Source organism: Pseudorca crassidens, chromosome 10 (assembly GCF_039906515.1).
Source record: "Pseudorca crassidens isolate mPseCra1 chromosome 10, mPseCra1.hap1, whole genome shotgun sequence".
Taxonomy (NCBI): domain Eukaryota; kingdom Metazoa; phylum Chordata; class Mammalia; order Artiodactyla; family Delphinidae; genus Pseudorca; species Pseudorca crassidens.
This window is the reverse complement of record NC_090305.1, coordinates 87,422,697-87,439,522: the sequence shown is the minus strand read 5'-3', so window position 1 is coordinate 87,439,522 and position 16,826 is coordinate 87,422,697. Positions and strand designations below refer to the sequence as shown.

General features: G+C 38.1%; 1 long non-coding RNA gene across 1 annotated transcript in view; it reads right to left on the bottom strand.

Annotated features, from left to right (window-relative positions):
* The window catches only part of LOC137233134 (uncharacterized), a 515,352-nt gene that overhangs the window by 419,144 nt on the left and 79,382 nt on the right, over positions 1–16,826 (bottom strand). The window lies entirely within an intron of this gene.

Genomic DNA, 16,826 nt, shown 5'->3' with positions numbered 1-16,826 from the left:
CATGAAAAATGTAGTAACCCATTCAGTAAACTCTCATTTCTTGGGAAACCGAATGCTTTCAATACAGAAGTCTTATTTAGATGTATTCTTGTACAGGGATCAGCAAACTTTTGCTGTAAGGGCCAGAAAGTAAATATTTTAGGCTTGGCGGCCAAGAAGCAATGTTCTCAACTCTGTTAACATCTATCCTCCCTGAAATACTCCCCATCTTTCCTACATTCTACATTTAAATATGTAAAAACCATACTTGGCTGACAAACCATCCAAAAACAGGTGGTGGGCCAGATTTGGCCATTGTTTGGTGACGCCTGCTCTCGAGTACTGACCACTGAACAAAAATAAGATCACAGTTGTCTGGCCGTCCATCAAAACCCGCAGCTTAGTAATTTGCATTTGTTGTGTGTGAGTGACAAGACAGATGACACAGTTCAAAAATCACCTCCATTTTGACCAAAGAAATTTCATGTGTCAAGTTTTGAAATCTTCCAGTGGAAAAAATGAGAACCCCAAAGCATCCTATTCCTTCTCTTTCGATTAACAAATATCGATTGTCATTTGTAGGCTGTGTGCCGGGCAATATGAAGAAACAGATAACAAAACCAGTACCATTCACCTAACTAGACCCCAGCCCCTTCCACTGAAAAACGATAGCATTTATAGATGATAATTTCCTACTTTACCTAAAGATAGATATAAGTCTCATAAAGGAATATATAAAAGGTTTAAAAAGAGCTAGTCACAGAAAAATCATGAATGAAACATGAAATCGTTTCTCTACATTTTTCAAATCTAAGTTTTTCTTCCTACACAAATAATTTAAATATAAATACCTTTAAGGACTTTGTAATAAATAATTACACAGCCAAAAGCTGAATACTCACAGGTTTTAGTCTGATAATGAACTGGAAAGTCAATGTCCACCAACGACAAGGAAGAGTAAGGAAAACTGTATTTTTTTTTTTTTTTTTTTTTGCGGTACGCGGGCCTCTCACTGCTGTGGCCTCTCCCGTTGCGGAGCACAGGCTCCAGACGCACAGGCTCAGCGGCCATGGCTCACGGGCCCAGCCACTGTGCGGCATGTGGGATCTTCCCAGACCGGGGCACGAACTCGTGTCCCCTGCGTCGCAGGCGGACTCTCAACCACTGCGCCACCAGGGAAGCCCCAGGAAAACTGTATTTTAAGTGAGAAAATATAAAGAGTCACAACAAGCTTCCCAAGTCAAAACTTTTTTGTTTCTTCTTTTTCCAAAAAAGAATGAAACTCATGTCTAACAAGGCAGAGAAGGTTCTATACAACCTGAGGCATTCTAATTTGTCACTGAGTCGAACTGCAGTGGTGGCTTGTGCTCTCTGTGTTCTCTGCCTATGTTGCACATTTGGAAAATTCCTCCTGTACTGGAAGAATGTCTCATCTTAGGAGTCCTGCATCCCCATGATAGAAGGTGAAAAACTTGCTTTCTCACCTCCCTTTCAGACCTTGGCTTTTTCCACATGAGACTTCACTTTGAAAGAAGCAACATGGAGAAACTGGTACCATACACAGAGCTCACATTCTCATGAGAGCAGAGGGGCCTTCCTCTTAACGGCAGGAAGGCAGACGTTCTAGAATCTCACACACAACAGCAGCAGCAGTAACCAAAGCTGTGGTGTCCGTAGTAAGCACAAGTGTCTCTTCTTGGGAACCATTCCTTTGTGGTAGGGTGGTGTTCCTGGCTTTGCAGTCTCCAAGGCTCAGACTCCGGCCCTTCCTGTGAGCTCCCTAACTTCATTTGTCTTAGGTTCCTGTCCTGGACTGACTTACGTCTCTCCAAAAAGATATGTGGGGAACTCCTAACTCCTGGCACCTGTGAATGTGACCTTATTTGTGAAATAGGGTCTTTGCAGATGTAATCAAAGTTAAGATAAAGTCACCGGCTCATAATCCAATATGATGAGTGTTCTCACAAGAGAAAAATAAAAAACACACGGGGAAAATGCCATGTGACGACAGAGGCAGAGATTGGAGTGAGACAGCTTCAAGCCAGGAAATGCCAAGGACTGTGGCTGCCACCAAAGCTGGGAAGAGGCAAGAAAAGATTCTACCCAGAGTCTCAGAGGGAGCATAACCCTGCTGGCACCTTGATGTTGGACTTCTAGCCTCCAAAACTATACAGGAATAAATTTCTGTTAAGCGACCCAAGGTTGTGCTATTTTGTTACGGCAACCCTGAAAACCTATTACAGCGGGGTTCCTCAGAAGGAGACCCTGAGACAAGGGTTTAGTATAAATGACTTTTTATAGGGCTTCCAGGAGAAACCAGTAAGAAAGTAGAGAAAGCAGAACAGGGAAGGATTTCAGAACCAAGTATGCCTGAGATCTCAGGCAAAGTCCCAGCCTCAGCCCCATCCTATTAAGGAGCTCTGGGGTTTAAATTACATCCAGAGTTTGTCCCCACTGGAAGCATAGGAGCTAATTTCATGCTTCCTGTCAGGGGAGCCAGTCAGTCATTTTCTGCCCCACTGGACCTAATCTCCCTGGCACTTCAGGCCCTCTGGACTGGCAAAGCAGCAGTAGCTGCCACTGGGCGGGTATCTGAAGAAAGCTGCAGGTGACAACATTCGAAGAAAATTACTGGAGAATCTGGGTATGAAATACACAAGCAGAGTAAGAGGAATTTAGGGGTATTTGGGCAAAGCACAGGCTGTATTTACTATACCCATCGGTAAATTTCTTTTCTGCTCAAATTTCCTAGAGTGGAGTCTGTTGTTTGCAACTAAGAACAGTAACTGATATGCCACCCAAGAGAATAAAATCATCTGTCCTTTTTAAATTTACAATAAGAGGTCAAAGTCATTCACCTTTTCAAACATAGATGAGTTCCTAGAATATTGTGGGAAAATCCAAATTTTATAAAGCAAGTCACATTTTAAATGCATTAAAGAAAACTCAATATTGAAAGAAAAACTTGTGAAATATTGAGTCAAGTGACGACTATTTCTATAAATATTTAAGCATATCAGTTTTGTTATTACACATATCTATAAACCTACTATTATCAACAGATACGTTACAAGTGCCTCTCAGTTATAGAACACTACTCTTGGGACTATAAAAAATATAAGTTATGCTTCCTGTTTTCAAAAGTTCATATTGTTAGCATCTGTAGGATCTTTGGTCAAGTCACTTAACATTTCTGAGCCTCAGTTTCCCTTCCTGTGAGATGTAGATGATAATGTCAGTACGAACTGCAGGGGAGATCATGATATAACTTATGTAAATGCGTTTTGTGAATGCAGAAGATTATATAAATATAATGATATTGAGAAACACATAAAAATATGATGTAAATAGAAAGTCCCACAGGAATTCCAACTGAAAAAAATATCAAGTCCATGGGACCTGTGGAGTCCTAGCAGCAGATAGATTCCTCTTAAAGATATAGGTGCACTGGACAATTGTCAATGGATTCTATAAAACCCTTGAACCACCCATATTACCCTGCTGCCTCTAATTCAAAATACATCAAGTAAAATTCTAGTTACAATTTATCTTCCCACACAGCTTGCCTGGAAACAGATATAGCGCCAAACAGAGGACAGGCATGTCCTTGAGGCCTTGACAATTACATTTCTCAGTGGACTTTGAGAAGATGGTACTCCAGTGAGTAAGTCTGTGTGTTACCAATTTGGTTAATGTGAGTTTGGCTTTAAGAGGTCACTCTACTCTTAGGGCATAAAGTCAAGTTTGTGAGCCTTCAAAGGGATAACCAGACCCTGAAACTTTTTCAATTCACCAAGATACCCTAGGTCTTGGCTTGGCAAGTAACTAGCATCTTCTTCCTTGAAATTTCTGCTCGCTTTCGTACATTTTAAATGTATTAAATGCCATAATTTTCTTTAGGTTCTTGAGATTCCCTTTAATTAAACCTGCAGGATGCCTATAGAACTCAAAAAGTAATATTAGTCTATAAAAAAATGTTCATCAGTTCTGACAGCTACTTTGAATGCAGACAGTCGTTTCATGGACTGCTGATTTCCAAAACAAAAACTATACAAAGCCCCTGTCTTTTTTTCCTCTTTGGATAGAATCCCTTGTTCACTGATACTTGAAATGTGCTTACAGTAATTTGATTCTTGTTTGTTTTTCAATCTATTCTTAGTGTAGAGGAATGGCAGGAATTTAAACACTCCTCTACTTTGACATCTAGGCAAACATCATTGAAATAATATCCGTTCAAGTTCAGTTAAGATTTTACATTGATATCCTGGCCTGGCCACTCTGGCCTCAGAGAGAGGATTATGCATTCTCTTTTCCTTCCTTTCCCCCCTCTGTCCCCCCTTCCTGCCCCCCTTCCTTCTCCCCCTACCTGCCCCCCTTCCTTCTCCCCCTTCCTGCCCGCCTTCCTGCCTCCCCTTCCTGCCTTTTGTAATATGTGGATCACATTTCTTCTTTATCATTTCTATTCTCTTTTCTCTTTCTAGGTTCTTCAGATTCTACTAATCTACACACACATTTTTCCTTATTCGTGCATGCACAGGCCTCTTCTTTGTTAGAAAGGAAAGAAAAATAAAGCAAAAGACGAAGGTGGGAAAAAATGGAAGGAAGGGAAAGAAGGAAGGAAGGAATAAACAAAAGGAGGAAATAAAGAAAACAGCTGGATACATATATCTTTTAGTCAGGCATGAATACATTACTATGTTAAAAAAAATTTTTAATTAAATGCCTGCTCCATGGAAGACTTTGGGCTCCGTGGTGGGAGAGTAAAGTTAAATAAGACATGAATTTATCATCTAATAGAGCAGACATCAAATCGCTGTAAATAACCTAACACAAGGCAAAAGGTGGACAAGTTCCCTAAGAGAGGAAGCACGACGTGGTAAAGAAAGAAAGATGACCATGACAATGAGAAAGAAGAAAAGATGACATTTAATGAGGTAGAGGATGGAGAGGGCAGAAAGGGTCTCATGGAAAGATGGCACTTGAGACGTAACTTTGAGGATAAAATTTGCTTTCCCTTCCAATTTGTTCCATCAGTTTCACTACAAAATTCTTGAAGCAAGCTCTGTAGATGCCTTTTCTCATCACCCCTTCACGTCCTAGCTAATTTGCCTTCTACTTATACTCCATCCTCAAAATTGACACTTCAAAGAATACCCATAACACTTTTATATTCAAACCCCACATCTTAGAGACTTTGATTTAAAAAAAAAAAAACTTTTTAAAGAACAAAACTTGCTCTCTTCTTAACATCCCCAACATGGCAGTATCCCAGGTTTCTTCTTACTTTGACCCAGACCAGATACTCTAATGAGAACTGCTTTGCGATTTTATCACCGTCAGTATCAGGGATTTACCATTGCATACAACCCTGAAAGATTTACTCCAAGACGTGCCAAAGGGGAAAGGTGGGGAGGGAGTGGGGGGATAAACTGGGAGTTTGGGATTGACATATACACACTACTATATTTAAAATAGATAACCAACAAGGACCTGCTGTATAGCACAGGGAACTTCATTCAATATTCTGTAATAACCTAAACAGGAAAAGAATTGGAAAAAGAATAGATATATGTATATGTATAACTGAATCACTCTGCTGTACACGTGAAACTAACACAACATTGTAACTCAACTATAGTCCCATATAAAATAAAAGTTTAAAAAAAGACGTGATTCAAGACTTATGTATATACTCTTGTAACCAAAGTGTGATTGCATCACCTTTGAAAATCTTTTTTGATCCATGCTCACCTTTGACCAAGATTCAGCACATGAAGTCACCTTTAAACAGCCTATTCTACTCCAAACTCCAAAAATTAATCGATATTTTACTAATGAAATTGAAGAAAGACAGGAAACAGGATTTACATCAAATGCCACCCTGGAGAACTATACCACCCACTGTGTACTACCATTCCTCTTATAAAATGCCTTCCATTGGCTGTCTAAGCCCCCTTCTCTATAGATAAAAATAGAAGACAAAATTATCTTTGTAGAACAGAATGAAAATTATATAAAGATTCAAGTTGAGATGTGGTATTATAATTAGGAAGAGACATATGGTAGAGAAAATAGGTGGAGAGAAAACAGGGGTCCTAATATTTCCATCTTCTATAGTAGGGTGTTGAGGGTAGTAGGTGAACATGAAATGGCAGTTTAAATACACTATTTAAAAGTATAAAGTTCTTTAGAGAGGCAAAAAACTTATCAAAAATTGGTAGTAAGTGGGGGCAAGGTAGGATAGATGTAGCATAAGCCTCTCATCGTTTATGTCCAATATTTTACATTCAAATTTGATAAATTGAGATATATAAATTAACCATATTATTTAACTTCTGGAAGCAAACACTCCAAAGAACTGCACAGAAAACCCTTGAAAGTGATTTCCTCAGTGAGTAAGACTAGAGACACTGAGGATGGAGGTGGCCAACTACTACTTTAATTATAAGCCCTTTGTCCCATTTGGTTTTCTCGAACTAAGTAAACGGATTCATGTACTAAAATTTCACAAAGGAAAAACATACTGGGAAAAAATATTTTTAACATCAATTACCTCGATGAATGCTTTTTATACACTTTTGGTTGAAAGGCTCTACCCTAAAATACAGATCTTTTTATTCTTAATATAACTAAACATCTATTTTCATGCTAAATCTAGATGCTAGTAGAGAGAAGCAGAGTCAGATATGAAGGTTTAATTAAGAAATAATGGGAGAACAATCTTCAAAGGGAGATTGTTTTATTGACAAAGTATTTTTTTCTGCGTGAATTAGATCATTTAAAAATATTCCGCTTCAAATGTCCAGTGCAAGGGCATCATCTGAGAATCAATGTCCTAAATATTCACCACTGGGTATATCTCACCTAAAAATAGAGAGCCTCTATTTTATCAAAATAGATGCCGCTGTAGGGAGTGGTTGTGTCAGGCTCCCTCTATGTCTCCTCTTTTCTTTCCATTCCTCTATGGGGGGTTCTAGCCTGTTGGGTGTTTTTGCTCTCACTGCTCATCTGTTCTTGTTCTCTTTTTATTTCCTTTTTTTATTCAATTCATCTTTCTCTAATTGCCATCCATAGAACAGTGTCTGAATATGTTTTCAATTATGTGTTACATCTGGTGAACAATTTGTTATTCCTTGCTCTCAATTCAAAAAGTAGATCAATGGACTGTTTCTGTATTCCTGCTATTAAGATAAGAAAGGAGGGCGATCAGGAAGGAAGAAAGGCTGGAAGGAGGGAAGGAGGCAGTGAGGAAGAAAAAAAAGAGAGAGAGGAGGAGGGAAGGAGAGAGTATGTGGGCAAGAAGAAGATACAAAAATAGGCAGAAAGAAGAGAAACATCTTTATCTTTATGCTTTTTGGTGTACAACAGAAACTAACACAGTATTGTGAAGAATTAGACTCCAATAAAGATCTATTAAAATAGACAGATAGATAAATAAATAAATAAATAAAGTAGGCCTGGTTTAATTTTCTTTTGCTGCTTCAGTGGCCCTGATGGAAAAGAGCTACCACAACTCTACTTGAAGTGGTCTAAATATTCTGTTTTCAATTCTAAGAAATGGAATTTTTCTCAGCTTTATTGGGGTATAACTGACAAATAAAATTGTAATATATTTAAGGTATGTAATATGATGGTCTGATATACGTATATACAGTGAAAGAATTCTCTAGGATATGGAAATGTTAACTAAGATATCGAACCACATATTCAGAGAAAGGCTATCATAAGGGGACGAGATCCTCATTTTTCAAAGTTGAGATAACTTAAAAATTCAAATTTGATACATTAAGAAGGAGTGTGTAAGCAAATAACTACTAACGTCATCAGGCTAGGCTGACCTGATCTTTTGACAAGTTTCTAAAGCTACAGCTGTCCTTTCAAGAAAATATATCTTTAAAGGTGCTCGCAAGTACACATGGCCTGAGCACAGATCTAGAATCCTAGAGTGGGCGGGGACCTGAGGAACAGCCTAATCCCTTATCCACAGACAAAGTCTGAAGTCCAGGGACATCCGAAGACTTAACTATTGTGTTACAGCTCAGTACTGGGAAAAGGCAGCCTATGGAAAAACAACATATTCAAAACTACTTAATTCAAAAGCACTTAAAAATGGGTGCATTTTATTTATTGCAAATCAGATCTCATTAAAGTTGGTTAGAAGTCAATGGATTCACCTTTTTACTCACAGGTGTACCAAGTCTGGATTACTCAGCATGATATTCATTACCCCTTCATTCAACATTATCTAATATATATTAGGGACTGTCATAGGTACTGGGAGAAAATGATGAGCAAAAGCAGACATGGTGCCTGTCTGCATGGAGCTTACAGGCTGTTGAGAAACGGGCATTAATCAGAGAATGACACCAATAAATATATAATTCAAGTATGCAGACAACTGCTACCAAGGAAGGTACCATGTGTCCCAGTACCCTGCAGTAGGGGCTTTCATCCTAGTCACAGAGGTCAGGGTCTCTTGTTTAGAGAAGGGACCACTAACTTTAAATCTGAAGACATACTGAAACTGGGACAGGGTGGGGCAAGGGAGTGAGGAAACACGTCCATGGGAAAAACATGTTTAAAGACCCTATGTTGGTAGAAACAGGTACTTTCAAAAGTCAGAAAGACAATGAAGGAGGAACCCAGAGAGCAAGGGGGAACATGGTGGAAAAAACTGCCTGAACTCAGTTAAGAAAAAACCAAGTTGGGACTTCCCTGGTGGCACAGTGGTTAAGAATCTGCCTGCCAATGCAAGGGACACAGGTTCGAGCCCTGGTCCAGGAAGATCCCACATGCTGCAGAGCAACTAAGCCCATGCAGCACAACTACTGAGCCTGTGCTCTAGAGCCCGTGAGCCACAACTACTGAGCCCACGTGCCACAACTACTGAAGCCCGTGTGCCCTAGAGCCCATGCTCCACAACAAGAGAAGCCACCGCAATGAGAAGCCCGCGCACCACAAGGCAGAGTAGACCCCGCCCACCACAATTAGAGAAAGTCCACGCACAGCAACAAAGACCCAATGCAGCCAAAACTAAATAAATTAATTTTAAAAAACACAAAAAGAAACTTCTTTAAAAAAAAAAAGAAAAAATCAAGTTAAGCAAGGTTGTGTTGATGCCACAGAACCGTCGAGATCAAAGAACCCCAAATGCCAATATTTCCATTTGGCATATTTACCTAAAGTAATTAAATGATGGAATTAATTCATTGAATGTTTCTATCAATGATGCTAAAGAAAACAACAAACTGATTTGACAAATTTTGAGTAAGTCCCTTTCAGTTCATACGGTGGCAAACAAGCACTCTATTTAAAGGAAATATTCCTCTCAGCAGTTGTCTGATTGGTTTAACTACTTATTTGAAAAACATTCTGGTCTGACTGAAACGGTAAACTTTAACTGACTGTATTTTTCACCTAAATGGAATACCCATCAACACTGATAACTGGAGGAGCTGTACTTTATCATACAGCTAGTCAAGTCAATGACGTTGAAAAAAAGAAAACCAGCCATACTGGTCAATGGGTCACATTTAGGCCAAAATTTGGGATTAACATGTTTACTTTTAAAGCAGCCTGTTGAAAGGCTTTTTGTTGAGGTTCAGAAGCCCCTGTCTGGGACATCAATGTGAGCTGAGAAGAGCAAAGCCTGGGGGCAGTATTGCTCAGGGGTTAAGAATTTAAATTCTGGAAGTTCAGAAACCTGGTCCTACATCTGATTACACCATCCTCCAGCTCTGTGACCTTGGTCAATACACTTAATCCCTTAACTTTCTAATCTGGATATTGAGGATAACGATAATTTCATCGCGGGTTGCTTGAAAGACAGTAAGTACGTTATCCAATGCAAAGACTGACGCTCAAATCTTAACCATTATTCCTAGGCAATAGTAAGCAGCTTTTCATAGTTACCAAAGACTACAACATCAGTCTTCTTGGCATATCTAACAAAACTGTCAATTTCAACATCCAATGAGGTTGCAATCTGTGTGGATACGACCTCAAAAGTCAGAATGAGACATCTGTGCAACTGTTTGTGATCATCAACTACCTGGGTCAAAATCCATGGAGGCAAAACATCCCATCTCTTCTAGGATGTGGACGCTCCCTTACACAGCCCTCTGAAAGCTGGCAGGCTCCCCAGGCAGGTGGGGATACTCCAGGTCTAATCTATGATAAGACTGTTTTAATGAAACTAAGCATGTATCATAGATCAGTGTCTTGTATTTTTCCACACTAGACCGCTTTTCGAACAAGATGTTTTATTTTCATGGTAATTTAATCATTAAATGTTATTAAGTTGGAGTTATAAAAAGGCAATTGTTTCTCAGAACCTTGAAATTCAGGATTCTCTTTTGATTTTCCCCGATTCCCCTTTTGGTTGTGACCTTGGGATTAGTTATTTAGCTATTCTATACTCTCTTTTTATACAAAATGAGAAAAATGCCACTTTTACGAGCAGGCTGTAAATTCCTAACTAACGCTTAAAGCACACTTTAGTTCCCTTCATCTGAGAAAATTAAAGTAAATGAAAATATTTCATTATTAATAATCTAATTCTCTTTGAATCTTTGATTAATACCATTTTAATATATGAGATTTTCAAAATTGGGTCATATTCTTATAAATTTTTGAAGGTGGAAGCTATATACAAATAGATAAATTTGAGTTAAAACTAATTCTCCTAAGAAGATTTAATATGGACATAATACCCCGTGAATTAAGCATAAAATAGCAGAGTCAGGGATAGCCTCTTACAGAAACCAGTAGTGTATTGCTACTTTAAGTATTTTACTTTCATTAGTGGTGAGATAACCACTTTTATAATTTTGAACTTTTTTTATTTTTTATATATAAACTGAGGCGGTGTCATAGAGGCCTAACATACCCGGTGCAAATGGTACACTTTTAGAATGCCATTTTGGATTGGCGAAGTTTTCTTTTTTCCCCTACATCGCTAACTCAAGTGTACTGCGAAGTATTTCTCACCACTACATCCTTCCTCAGGATACTCTGTTAAAAATACAATGATTTAACATGAATGGATATTTCCAGGGAATCTTAAGGAATACTGACATTTCAGTTAGAGCTCATTTGGTTAGTTCAAACTTTCTTAACATCCTTCTATGACATGTGTAAACCTACTAAAATGTAGGGCACATTCCAGAGGAAGGGTTTGAAAGTGTTAAAGGAAAGTGTCAAATATGTTACAAAGTCCTACCATTGAACTCTGCATTACCCTTTCCCTTTCATATTTAACATACACGCAGCTGCTCATGCCATGTAATCAACTGATTGTTACACAAGCATTTTCTAAAGCTATGACAATCTCAGATTTATGAGGTCAAGAAGTGCAGACTTAATCCATTCAATAGCTGCAATTTATCGTCTGATTATAATTGTATACACAAACACAGTAATGATTTAGATGACATAGTGTAAAGATGAAATCCGTTTATTTTAAAAGGGTTTCTAACCTTTAAAATATGTTGCCATGAACACCTTGCGATGTCTGCTTTTAACAACACAATTATTATTGTTTTATTGATCAGGGTTTTATTACGGATTTGACACTTATATTTCATGCTAATCGAAAAAGGTGTAATTTTTCTGAACAATTTTAACAAGAATATGACTGTAATTAATTATATCACTATTATGTTTTCAGTGTCTAGAAAGAAGTGCTTAATTTATCACAGATGTCTCCTACAGCATATGGAAACCTCTTTTAAAAAGACAGGGTGCGTGCTCCTTCCAGAGATGATAGGGTATGACATAGGCACTACATTTATAGATTTCTGCTGCCATGCTGACCTGATTTTATAGTGACAGCTCTCCTGGAATGGGACTGTACATTAGCAACTCAGATAGCCTGGGTGGCACCCGATATTACCATCGTTTGGTCTTATAACACTAATTAGTGGTCATTCCCTAATGCTTTCACAGATCAAGAAAACAACCTGCAGACAAAGGCCAAAGTGGTGTTGAATAACACCAGCCATATATACTTCGGATATTTCTTTTCCCGTTTGCTAGCTGTAACAAATGATGAAATGCCATTACCAACTTGCTTGCTATATATGGCAGTTTTGTTCACTTAATATTTACTGTTATACATCAGTGGTTATAAGCTATACCTATAACACATACACACACTAACAAGTATGTATGTAGTATTTATATCGATCTTTGCTAATGATCTTATCACTCTTCTAAAATATCATGGCTCTGTTATACAAGAGAATTAGAACCCTTATACATAGCAGTAAAATTTATGTTTCAAATAAAATTTTTAAAATAATTTGCATCCCATGCTAATAAAGCCAAGCTTTTCCATGTTCAATTTTTATGTTGTTCAATAACAACCTTATTAAATCACATAAATTTACATTTCAGTTTCCATATTACCTACATATATGAATTACATTTCATTATATACTGCTTTCCAGTATTTGTACCATTACACAGAGTTTCTATTACATGAATCTATAAATTCTAATTAATACATATAATTTGGTACATTTAATAGTGAGAGACACAGTTTTGCATTTTCTAAAAATGCTCAAAATTGTTATATGTCATAAGGTTTGATCTATATCTATACCTTTTTCCTAAATTTTCAGCATGATGCTGATTATTTTAGTTTATTAGAAAACATGTGATTTAAAAACCTAAATGGGAAGGCATTAAATATTAAAATAATTTATAAATATGAAATTCTATACATAACATTATGTAGAATGGATGAAAAAGTATATAATATATTATAAGATGGCAAATGAAGTAAAATCAATAGTTGAATTGGTAGCATGTTCTAAATGTAATTAAACAGTCATGCTCACTTGCTTTTCTGCCCCACTGTTTTAAATAGCACAATCCCAATGGAAAAACACAGGCTAAGAGTTTTTGTTCCCTCTTTGAAAGAGCTGAATCAATATTATTATAGTCAATATATCTTTATCTTTAATAGAATGGCGAGGGGAAAACATCACAAATAACAATAAGTATTTCCTAGTAATTAAAATTTAAGAAGACAAATTATATGTGTCCCTTCCAAATGTCACCTTAACATTAATAGATTTTTTTCCTTTTGCTTTTATGTGAACAGTCCCTATCTGAGCGTTTTCATCACCAAAACTGCAGTTTTAGTGCTCGGCCTGGCTGTACTTGGAACTTTGTTTTCCGTTTCATCATTACCCTTCTAGTTTTAAGCCTGCTGTGCTTGCTGTTAGTGAACTTTGAAACCGTTAGAAACACACTGCAGCAGTGGTAGAAGGATTTGTGAAATGCTGATTAACAGTCTTATTCATTCAAGAGTATTTATCGGGCACCCACTGTATTCTCGGCACTATTCTAAGCCCTGGGAACACATCAGTGAACAAAACACAGAAAGATCTCTGCCCTTTTAAAGCTTATGTTTTAGAATGGGAAAGATGGGCAGTTAACATAGAGTGAAAACTACAGAGCAGGCTAGGAAGTGAAGGTGATACGAGCAAAGAAAAGGGAACGAACCGGGGGGGGGGGCGGGGGGAGCGTGTGGAGGTGAAATTTTAAATACCGTAGTCTGGATAGGGATTATTAAGAAGGTGTCATCAGAAGGAAGCGCTCAAGGAGGGGAGGGAGGGAGCCCTTCAATATCTGCACGGTGATGGTCCAAGCAGAGGAAGCGGTGCACAGAAAATATTGGAGCGTTCTGATAGGTAGAAGGGTCCGAAAGCACTGAGGCTGGAGCAGAGGTGAGAGGTGGGCGTAGGGGAGAGAGAGAGAGGACTGGGAGATGTGGGTCCAGGACAGAGAGGTAAGAAGGACACAGAGCCACGTAAGCGAAGGTCACTGGCTTTCTACTCTGAGCAAGATGGCGGGCTATGGGAGGCTGCCCGGCAGGAAGGAGCCTGAAGTTATCTAATTCACATTTTAAGAGGACTGTTCAAGGAAGGGGCTGTCCTGAGAATAGGCTGTCAGGAGATGTGCATGGAGAGGGGAGAGGACGGCAGGAATCCACTGAAGAGGGAAGGGAGACTCGAATCCAGGTATGAGCAGTAACAGTGTGATGGAAACACAGCATATGCTTAATTTAATACCATTCCTAACTGTTTACACCTATCTAAATGCCTTTCCTACGCAAAGTTAGTTAGAAATCAGAAACTACTTAGGGTCACACTTCCATTTTCAGATCTTGAGGTCAAATGCAAGAGACAGGACTTTCTTAAAAAGCATAATTTATGCAAGGTTCTTATAGGTTCCTTTCTCTCCCTCCTAGCCAAAATAACTGTTTCCATATTACTCGTTTTGTTATTTGTAAGTGATACAACAATATAGAGAATTATTGATTAAATACAGCCTTATCTCGGAACTTCCAGATTAACTGATTATCTCAACAGATCTATGGGCTACCAATTACCTTCGTAACCATTCACTATTTCCTTCATTAGATATTTGAGTACATACTATCACCCAAGCATTGTGCTCGGCAGTTAGGTGTTAAACAACAACTTTCATCCTAGTTCACCTAAGATGATGTCTTAGAACCTTTATTTGTAGCAAGAACTCTTGTAATTCCACACAAAGCACTTCTTAGGATTCACACCTTGAAACAGGTTATAACAGCAAACATAGAGTTCCGGCCCTTCGCCTTTGGTGAAAGGAAGAAGGACACACATGTCTCACCATCACACAAAGTAGAGGGATAAATGCCAAGGTGAAGCCATGAGTATAATCCAGAAGCAGCACCGCGGCAGGTTTTAAAGAATGAGGAGGACTCAGGAAGCCAAGATGAAACAGGGATAACTTTCTCTTTCCCTCTCCCATGAGGTAGGAGTGGTGAGAGATACGTGGTGAATCATACACACCTCTCTTCTCTCCTTTTCTACCTTGTGACAATTTCTGCTATTTTAGGTTTAGATTCTTTGGGCAATAGCTTCTTCATGACTGGAACTAAATACATCAATTCCACTACAATGCAACATAGGTGCTGCATTATAGAAATTATCACATTATGCAAATTCACACAATAAAGACCCCAAGGCTTATGAGAAAAATGGGGTCGGGGTGCAGCACTCAAAAACAGTGACACATAAACATAAAAAATTTTAAAAGGAACCTAATAAAAGCAGTGGCACAATTTTACACATTTAATAAACACAGAAATATGACAATAAATACAGCACTTTACAATAGATACGAACTAAAGTTTGCTCTTAGAAGTGGGTGTTAGAAGGGTTCAGCTTGTAAGTTATTGTGAGCAGTAGAAACAGGGTTATCTGGAATTGAAACGGGGTTATCCAGATGTGAATGGGTGTGTATAACACATGTTGAACTGAAGTAGATGGTTTAAGGTATGTTTGCGTGTGCTTTCTGTATATACCTATGGGACTGGGTTTAGCTAGGTGCATTTCCTGCATTTATCGAGCGTTTCCTGCAGACAAAAGCACACATACACAAGTGCAAAATTCACGTTGTGCTCAAATGTCCCCCAGTATATTATTCGAGTTGTAACAAATCACATTTTCAAAACTAGCAGAACTTCCGTAGTTTGCATTGGTTCTGCACTTAAGATTTAAATAAGACTTATTCAGACAACTGGTTGTCAAAGGGCTTGAATCAACACCTTCAGGGCTGATGCAGTCTCCCTAGAAGGCTTTTTTGAGGGACGGTACCTTTGATTGATTAGAAAATAGTGCCCCTACCTCTGGGGGTGCTGCCCACTGAGTGCAGGGCCAGCTGGCTAGATTTCCCGTCTACTTGCTTTCTCAGGCAGGCTGATATTATCTAAACTAAGGTGAACTCTGAGGGGTTTATAAGCTAAAAATTCACTGATTGCTTTGCCAGAAATTCTATGGTTTAAGGTCCATGTTCTGTTTCTTTTCCCTTGCTACAGTTGTTTGTTAGCGTGGCTTATGAAAGAATTCATTCTCAGTAATTTTTAACGACTCCAAAATGCTGTTGTTAAAACGTCCTAAATTATTTCCTACTGTTTTACCGGATAATGATGAAAGAGAATCCCATTACAAAGAAGTCCAGATAGGACACAAAAAGCAAAAACCATAAAAAAACATGAATGAGATTTTATCAAAAAGTTCTGCTTATCAAAAGATAGATTAATTGAAAATTGATTAATGTACAAACTATCACATCAACAGGCTCAAGAAGAATAATCATATGATATCAGTAGATGCAGAAAAACATGTGACAAGATCCAATATCCATTCATGATAAAAACTCTCAGTAAACTAAGAATACAGGTAACTTCCTCAACTTGGTAAAGATCATGTGCAAAATACCAACAGTTGACACAGTACTTAGCAGTAAGAACCTAAATACTTTTCTGCTCAGATGAGGAACAAAGATATCACCTCTCACCACTTCTTTCAACAGCATACTGGAAGTCCCAACTAATGCAGTAATATAAGAAAAAGAGAAGAAAAAAATAAAACTGTCTCTGTTCACAGATGACATGGTTGTCTATTGTCTAAGTAGAAAATCTTAATCTGGAACTAAGCAAGGTTGCAGGATACAAGGTTACCATGCGAAACTCAATTGTTCTTTTATATACTAGCAATCGGAATTTGAAATTGAAAACATAATACCACTTACATTAGCAACCCAAAAAAAGACATACTCAGGGATAAATCTAACAATAATATGTACAAGATCTTCATGAGGAAAACTGCAAAGCTTTGATGAAAGAAATAAAAATAAATAAATGAAGAATATTTCATGTCATGGATAGGCAGACCCAATATTACCAAGATCCCAGTCTTTTCAACTTGATCTATAGATTCAATGCAATCTTAATCCAAACCCTAGGAAATTATTTTGTGGCTATCTACAAACTGGTTCAAAAGGAA